We start from the raw sequence: 9,554 nt of genomic DNA, 5'->3' as shown, positions 1-9,554 counted from the left end.
GTTTCTTCCGATTTTTCTTTTTTTTTAATATATTTTTTTTAATTAAAAAAAAACATTTTTTTTAATTAAAAAAAATTAATATATGTGCCACGTGTCGACGTCTGATTGGTCCACGTGTCAATTTAACGGTCAACTAACGGATGGACTAATTTGGTCACTTATCAAAACCACAGGGACCTCCTGTGATAAAAATGAAACCCCAGGGGAGAAAAAATAAAGTTGTGAAACCCTAGGGACTAATTTAGTATTTAACCCTTTTTTTCTTTTTTCTTTTTCTTTTTAAAAAGTCAATGCTATAAATGCATTCCTACATATTAGGTGGATAACAATGCTAAACCTACTGTATTAATGAATCCCTTAGAATTACTAGGACATTGATGTAACATCTTGATTGATACATATAATTATCACCAATTAAACATTTTGTGAGTGAATAAAAATACTTTTAAAATATAATTAATTAAATATTATTCAGTTTAAATCAATTAAAAATGATCATAATTCAATTATTACCGGTTAGATAGATCCCTTATCCTCCTAATAAGATTCTATACATTCTCGAGATGAATAATATATATATATATATATATCCTCAATTATTAGTATTATTTGTTGGGATGTACTATACATATAACAAAAAGAGCTCTCTCTTTTTTTTTTTTTTCTTTTCTTTTAAAATGTCAAAGCTATAAATGCATTCGTACATATTAGGTGGATAACAATGCTATACTTAGTTTCCTTCTCTTGGAATTCCAACTACATTCATGAATCCCTTGGAATTCCTACCACATTGATGTAACATCATGATTGGTACATATAATTATCATCAATTAGACATTTTTTAGTGGATAAAAATATCTCTCAAATATAACTAATTAAATATTATCCAGTTTAAATAAATTAAAAATGATCATAATTCAATTATCACCAGCTGGACATATTACTTATCCTCCCATTAAGATTCTATACATCCTCGAGATGAATAATATATATATATATATATATATATATATATATATATAGCTCCTCAATAATTAGTTTAATATATTACAATTTCTCTATCATGTCTTGCCATTTTTCTTTGATTTCATAACAAATAATTATATTTGGTCTACAAATTATAGATTTTTCACAAAATATAGGTTCTACTTCCATTTGGGTTGTAATTTCTTTAGATGAAATTAAAATGGATGTAAAATATATTTTTTTGATGCAGAGAAGACTGACATAAGTTTTATTTTATTTATGCATGTCTATTTTAATTTTCATTTCAATAAGGATTGGCTGGGTTTTTTTATTTTATTTATTTATTATTATTATTATTAAGGATTAGGTTTTTCGTTTTCCAATTAATTAGGATATTCTCTCTCTCTCTCTCTCTCCCTATATATATATATATGAGAGGGATATATACTCAATAAAACAATGCAATTTTGAAGTATCAATTAAATTTCAGTCTTTCGGAGTTATTTATCCGTTTGATTCTTTGGGGGCGACTAGAGTTATTCTATTCCCTAGTCCTTATTTTTCTTCTTCTTGAATTTTCTTTTCAATCTTCGGTCTTTAAATTCTACTACTATATTATATGTTGTCAGAACAATCATAGTTCTGTCCAGCGTCATTTTCTTTATAATATTCCAAATATGAATTAATTAATACATTTTAATGGATCTATAACAACATCAATATGCATGTATTTAGATTGTAAGTTCTTACTAATTGAGTTAACCAAAAATATATATCATGCTAAATAAGAACTCAAAATTTTCAATCTCATATGTTGTCCTGACATTTTTTTTTTAATTTTTAATTTTATTTTCACAAATTGTTATTAGCACAAAGCTCTAGCTAGCTAGCCAATTGTAAAGAAAGATGTGTTCTTTTGATCTTCGACATCAAAAGTTATCAGTGTGATCACATTCTTCATTCACTGTAATCTCTCTAAGATTTAGTAAAGTCACTATCTAATTATTTATTTATTATTTTATTTTATAACAATGCTTCTTCTAAATTTATTCATTTCATAAAAATAGAGCATATTGCTATAACAAAATAATATCATAGATACAATGAGAAATTTCTTTTAGCTAAATCTGATTTATGATTTGTTTAACTCTTTGAATGTCATTGTCCCAATCAATTGCCAGATCTGCAGCATATTCCAGTGGATCACGTTCCTCGCCACTGTCCAGTCCATTAAAACTTTCTCAACTAAACAGTGATTTTCTTGTTTTTATTATTATTATTATTATTTTTTATTTATCTCCGCTACAAGCGCATTCCCAAACACAACCCCATTTACGATATCTACCACTTATGACAATTCTTTCATATATTTCATAATTCCTCCGCTATTGGCCAATGATTTGCTCCCGTGAACGAACAAGAGAGAAAACGAAAGACAAATCGGAGATTTAGGATCGTTACTCTAAAGGTTTCATGTAGAAAAAACCTTAGAAAACAAAATGCCTAGAAATTTTATTATTTATTTTAATGGATTGAGAATCTAGAAATTTTATTATTTATTTTAATGGATTGAGAATCATATTATAACATGTTATATTGGTGACTAGATTAATATGAACTAGATGTTACCATATGAATGCTACTAGTATGACATCTTGTAATTTGTGTTTGAAAATTTTGGGTTGATAATGGTATTGCTTAATTGGACTTTAAATAATATAGATACTTATTCTTTTTTTTTTCTTTTTTTTTTTATTATTGTTATTATCATTTTTATTTATTTATTTATTATTATTATTCTTATTATTTATTTTTTTGTGGTCACGGGTTCGAACCCGCTTGCGGTAGTAGTCCGCGAACCAGATGCTATTAAGAAGGGGCTTTACCAACTTGCACTTTGGTGGGGCTGTGGTGACGGACTCGCCTTCCCAAGCAGTAGCTATGGCTCAAACCGAATATTCCATAGCGGGTGGAAACCCTGATGGTCACGCCCAAGGGAAAAAATTACATTGGTCGCCCCTTCCTGCCTTTTTTTTTTTTAATATATATATATATATATACACACTTATTCATTTCATTCTTTATCTATCTTTGTCATAAATAATTTCAAACCTTACAAAACTTGAATTCGTCGCTCTTGACAATTTTTTGTAAATAATTACTTATCTTGATATTGAGATCCATCTTGATACAATGAACCTCAGGAATACTATATATTAAGACAGGATCGTACAAAAGCAATGGTTTTTGTTTTTGTTTTTTTTTTTTTTTTCACTATCATCTACGTGAAGAATTAAAAATTGAGTATTTTATGGTAAATGATTCCATGACTCTATAGAATAATTTAAAGTAAAATACGAGCATCAAAAGACCATAACCCTCCCTAAAGCTTGTTATGATTGGATGCAGTACTCGAATTGAAGTTGCAACATCATTTTGTTTTTGTTTTTTGTTTTTTGTTTTTTGTTTTTCTTTCTTATTTTGCTTATTTTAGGGAGCGAGTAATCAATTTTTAAAATTCAAGAAACTATTTATCAAAACCTCAAACCACACCGACCAAAAATGTATTTATTCCTAATATTTACAAAGTTCTTCCTATTTAGTTTAAGGGTCTGTTTGACATTGCGTTAAAGAACTTAAAAGTACTTTTAGTATCTAAAAAACGTGCCAAACAAAAGTGGATCTCTTTAGTAAAAAATTTCGAAAGTATTTTTTTTTACTGTAAAAATGGTCATTACGTTTTTTGACTTAAAAGTTTTTTTTTTTTTTTTTTGTTAAACCCAATCCCAAACAAGTTCTAAATATTGAAGTTTTAATTTATTATATGATAGCCTTAAGAGGGCATCTAGGTTGGCAAGCTCATTTTGTTCTTTTGCTTGGGTTGTTGGTGAAGAAATTCATAATTCTATGAATATCAAATGCGGAATAATAAAATAGAAAAAGAGACAAAAGGATTTTAACGTGGTTCGGTCAACGACCTACATCTACAGATAAAGCCCAAAGGGCTACATTAGGCTCTTATTGAATGATTGATATTACAATACAAATGCTCATATTTATAGGAAAATTGAAATAGATAAGTATAGTAATCAAATCAGATTGATTTGATTACCATCAAACCTGATTACAATCAATAATTAAGATATAATATCAATTTGATATATTTTCTTCTATGTAGGAAATATATTCTCTAACATTCCCCCTCAAACTCAAGGTGGGAACTTGTGAAATCTTGAGTTTGCTTCTTGATCACAGCACTGAAGGAGGTGATTGATGGCGCCGAAATTGGAAGCATCGGCAGCTCTTGAACATCAGCAACGTTTGGCCGGAATGAGCCAACTATGATCCTTACATGAAAAGGAAACTATGGGCTAAGAAAGATATGAGATGGGCAACTATGACCTCTTTTAGAGAAGAAAGAGCCAATTGTGGGCTAAGATAGAAAGAGAATGGGCAACTATGGCCTCTTTTGAGAAGGGAAAGCCAACTATAGGCCGAGAAAGAAAGGGAAAGCCAACTTTGGGCTAAGGGGGGAGAAGAAGTGGGCATCTTGGGCCCTTTTTTGTGGGCAACTTGGGCCTCTTTTGTAAGCATTTTTGGCCTCTTTTGATTTTTTTGATTTTTTGATTTTTTTTTTCTTGAAATAGCAAAATAATACAAAAGAGCGCTATCTATGGGCCAAAAAAGAAAGCCAACTTTGGGCTAAAATGAGAGCCAAATGTGGGCTAAAGTGGGCCTGAGTTTTAAACAATACCACAAAGGCCATGCTTGAGTTTTAAACAATACCACAAAGCCAAATAAAGAGATAACCAACTTTGGGTTAAAGTGAGAACCAACTTTGGGATGAAATGACCTAGGTTTTAAATAATACCACAGAGCCGAACAAAAATAGGCCAACTATGGGCCAAAAGATGGGCATCTAGGCCTCTTTTGGATTTTTTTTTTTCCGTCAACCGATAATTTTTCTTTTCTTGGTTTCTACTTTTCTCTCCCCTCACTACAAGAGTTTAGGTCTTTAGAGGCGATATTATTTGGACTCTAAAAGTCTTAAAGTGGATGCTGTTGACAACAGCGTCGACTTTTGGACGCTAATCGTCCGACGCTAATGATCAACTGTGTGGTTATCAGCGTCCACTTATAAGTGGATGCTAATGATCACTTTTAGTGTCGACAATGTGGACGCTTTGTCGCTGAAGCTGGAGTCAACGGAAGGCAGAGTCGACGCTAGTGCTCCACTATCAGCGTCCACTCAAAGTGGATGCTAATGGTGGACAATTAGCGTCCACATGAAGTGGACGCTAATAGATAACTAATGGTCCTAAAAAAAAAATAAAAAAAATCAACCATCAGCATCCAAAGTATAGTGGACACTAATGGTTAACTATTAGCGTCGACTAAAGTGGATGCTAATGCTCCCAAAAAAAAAAAAAAAAATCAACTATAATGCTCTCAAAACTGGAGTGGACACTAATGGCGAACCATTAGCGTCCACCATAATGATTCCAAAATTTTTTTTTAAAAAAATCAACCATCAGCGTCCAAACTGGAGTGGACGCTGATGGTGAACTATTAGCGTCCATTAAGGTGGACGGTAATGATCCAAAAAAAATTAAAAAAATAACTATCAGCGTCCAAACTAAAGTGGACGCTGATGGTTGCACTATTAGCGTTCACTAAAGTGGACGCTAATGGGTCTAACATTCTAAAAAAGATAATACATTATTAGAGTCAATTTGACCCTAATAATGTTTTATTATTATTATTATTATTATTTAAAAAAAAAAAATTTAAAAGATGAGGTCATATTCAAAAGATATATAAATGATCCTAATAAAAAGAAACAATAAAAAAGTCATGACAAAAAAAATACCAAAAAGGCAACCAGAAGGTGAAGAAGAAAAAAGGGGGAGATACAAAATTTTTTTTCGAAAATTTCACCCACCGCGCCAGTGGATCCCGCCTTTTAATTTGTACCAAACTAACATGGTTTTATATCAGCATCAACTTAGTCAACGCTAATATAAATCTATCAGCGTCGACCCATATGAGTCGAATCTGATAACCATACTATCAGCGTCAACCTATAATGTTGACGCTGATTGTCCACTTTTTAATTTTTTTTTATTTGAACTTATTAAGACAATTATATTAGCTTATTAATTTTTTTTTAAGTCAAAATTTATTGGAAAAAAACAAATTTAATTTTTTGGGTCATAATTAGTAAAGTTTTCTATTTTTCTATTTTTTATTTGTTAATATATATACATCATTTTGTAGTTTTCACACACACACACACATATATATATGGACAAAGTTTTTCTTCAAACTAGGTTGGAAGAATTTCTTTTAACCTAATCTATAAAAGTTACATGTATTTATTGAACATGTAAGATGCACATGTTCGATTAAACCTTCAATTGTATCCAGTTGGATCGATCAATTGATCTTATCATGATCAATCAAACTAATTCACTAGGATCGACTAGATGTTCGATTGAACCATCAATTTTTTCAAGTTTGATTGATCATTTGATCATATCACAATCAAACGAACCAATTCATTAGGATCGATTAGATGTTCGATCGAACCATCAATTTTTTCAAGTTTGATTGATCATTTGATCATATCACAATCAATCGAACCAATTCACTAGGATCGATTAGACTAGATTGATACTTCGCTTTTATCACAATTGATTCGACTAATGCACTGCGATTGATCGCACATTCAATCGAACTTTCAATGTGTCAAGTTCGATTGATTATTTGATCCTAGCACGATATATCAGACTAATGCACTATGATCGATCGGACGATTGGTCGAACCTACAATCGTATAAAGTTTGCTTGATCATTTGATTGTATCACTATCGATTAAACTAATCCACTTCGATCAATTGAACTAATTCACTAGGATCGATTGAATATTCGATCGAACCTTTAATTTCAATTGTGTCCAGTTTGATCGATAATTGATCCTGTCACAATCAATCGAACTAATTCACTAAGATCGATCGGATGTTTGATCGAACCTTTAATTTGTTTGAAGTTTGATCGATCATTTGATCCTATCACGATCGATCGAATATCCAATAATTTGTATAAAATAAATAATGACATATTATCGGAGGTAAATTTTTGAGAAATAACATTTTAACGCCAAATCCTAATGGAAGGAGATATTGCATCAAATTATATGTTCGATGAGTGAAATATTAAATATGTTTTTGTTATTAAAATATTAACTACAAATTTAAAGTTTATAAATTTTTAGTATAAAATATTATTAATGTGATATTTATCTTATAATTAATTATTAGCTTAAATGTTTAAGATATGTAGTAATTTAACATTTTAACGCCAAACCCGCATGGAGGGGGATATTGCATCAAATTTGATGTTCGATGGGTGAAATTTTCTTGAACTTGTCACTATTGATCTAACTAATATATAAAGATAATACAAAATCCAAAGAGTTTAATAGATCATTTGATCACATTACGATCGATTGGACCAATGTACTAGTATCGATCGGAATTGATCTTATCAGATGTTCAATTGAACTTTCAATCATGTCAAGTTCTATTAATTGTATCATGATCAATATAACTAATACACTAATATAATATAAAATGCTTAGAGTTGAATTGAATGTTTGATCGAACTAATTTTTCATTTTTTATTAGAGTTGAATTGAATGCTTAGAGTTTAATTTTTCATTTTTTAAAATTAATTTTAATTTCAAATTAAGAGAAAATTTATAATTTTATAAAAGTTTTGAGGGTATAAATGACATTTTATCATTTTTAGATGTTCAATTGAACCTATAATCTTCTAGTTTTATTTTGTTTTTTATTTTTCTAGAACACCATTAGCGTCCACTAAATTGGACGCTAATGATCAATCATCAGCGTCGACTGTCAAAGTGGGCGCTAAAAATATTTTATCAGCGTCCACCCTGAGTGGACGCTATTGAGCTTTTAGTTTAATTTGTTTTTTATTTTTTATTTTTTTATTTTTGTACAAGCTCTTTAGCGTCCACTTTGGACGCTAATAATACATCATCAACGTCCACTTTGAGTGGACGCTATTGAGCTTTTAATTTAATTTGTTTTTTATTTTTGTACATGCACTTTAGCGTCCACTGTGGTGGACGCTAATACTCAATTATCAGCGTCCACTTTCGAAGTGGACACTAACAATACATCATCAGCGTCCACTTGAGTGGACGCTATTGAGCTTTTAGTTTAATTTGTTTTTTATTTTTTTATTTTTGTACATTCACTTTAGCGTCCATTCTGGTGGACGCTAATACTCAACTATCAGCGTGCACTTTGAAAGTGGACGCTAATAATACATCATCAGCGTCCATTTTGAGTGGACGCTATTGAGCTTTTAATTTAATTTGTCTTTTATTTTTTTATTTTTGTACATGCACTTTAGCGTCCACTTAATACTCAATTATCAGCGTCCACTTTCGTAGTGGACCCTAATAATACATCATCAGCGTCCACTTTGAGTGGACGCTATTGAGCTTTTAATTTAATTTGTTTTTTATTTTTTTATTTTAGTTATTTTTGTCACTCCTAATAGTTTTCCCGCCTCTGGAATTCCCGCTAGTATATTAGCGTCGACTTATTACAGTGGACGCTAATATTTATCTTTTGGGTCGACTAGTAGCGTCCACTTCAAGGTGGACACTAATACGCACCTATTAGGGGCGACTTTCAAGAGTCGACGCTAATAGGTAAGCATTAGCGTCGACTTCACAGTCGCCCCGGATGAGTTGATTTCTTATAGTGCCTTTTCTTTTCTTTTTCTTTTCCCTCCCTTTTTTTTTTTTTTTTTTTTTTTATTTCATTTACAAAGTATCCAAACGTACAACAAAGGTAAGCACAAATAAAGAGGGAATTGCAGGAAAAAAAAAAAAAGAACCATCAGGCAAGGTTCTCATCAAAACGTGCGGGCTTTTCCTTTTGGAACGGATTGGATCTAATCCAAAATCAAAGAGGAATTTGCTTTTCCTGTGTGGGATGACAAGGTCAACAAGATATAAAAAGTGGTGGCCTTGCTGTAGGGATGAGGTAGACGATGCTTGGAGCTGAACGGTGGCTTGGACTAGGAAGTATGAACGGCGGTACAAGGCATGGCGTTGGACTTAGCCGTGGAGGGCTGGAGGTGAGGTGGCAACTGCTGGGCTGTGAGCGGGAACAGAAGTAGGTGGCTGACAGCGTTCTCCCCAGTGTTGGCGAAGGTTGGAACCCGCGTTGTGCAGGCATGGGAAGCAGCCGTGTGCACTGCAAATTTGGGTTTTTTTTGTTTTTGTTTTTTTTTTACAATAAGAAAATCAAAATAAACCAAAATAAAGTCCACAGGACCATTTGGATCGATCACTGGCATAAGTCGGTGGCTCTGATACCATGAAGAAATTCATAATTCTATGAATACCAAATGCGGAATAATAAAATAGGAAAAGAGACAAAAGAATTTTAACGTGGTTCGGTCAACGACTTACATCCACAGATAAAGTCCAAAGGGCTACATTAGGTTTTTATTGAATGATTGATATTACAATACAAATGCTCATA

Source organism: Corylus avellana, chromosome ca3 (genome assembly GCF_901000735.1).
Source record: "Corylus avellana chromosome ca3, CavTom2PMs-1.0".
Lineage (NCBI taxonomy): Eukaryota > Viridiplantae > Streptophyta > Magnoliopsida > Fagales > Betulaceae > Corylus > Corylus avellana.
Note: the sequence above shows the minus strand (reverse complement) of the source record.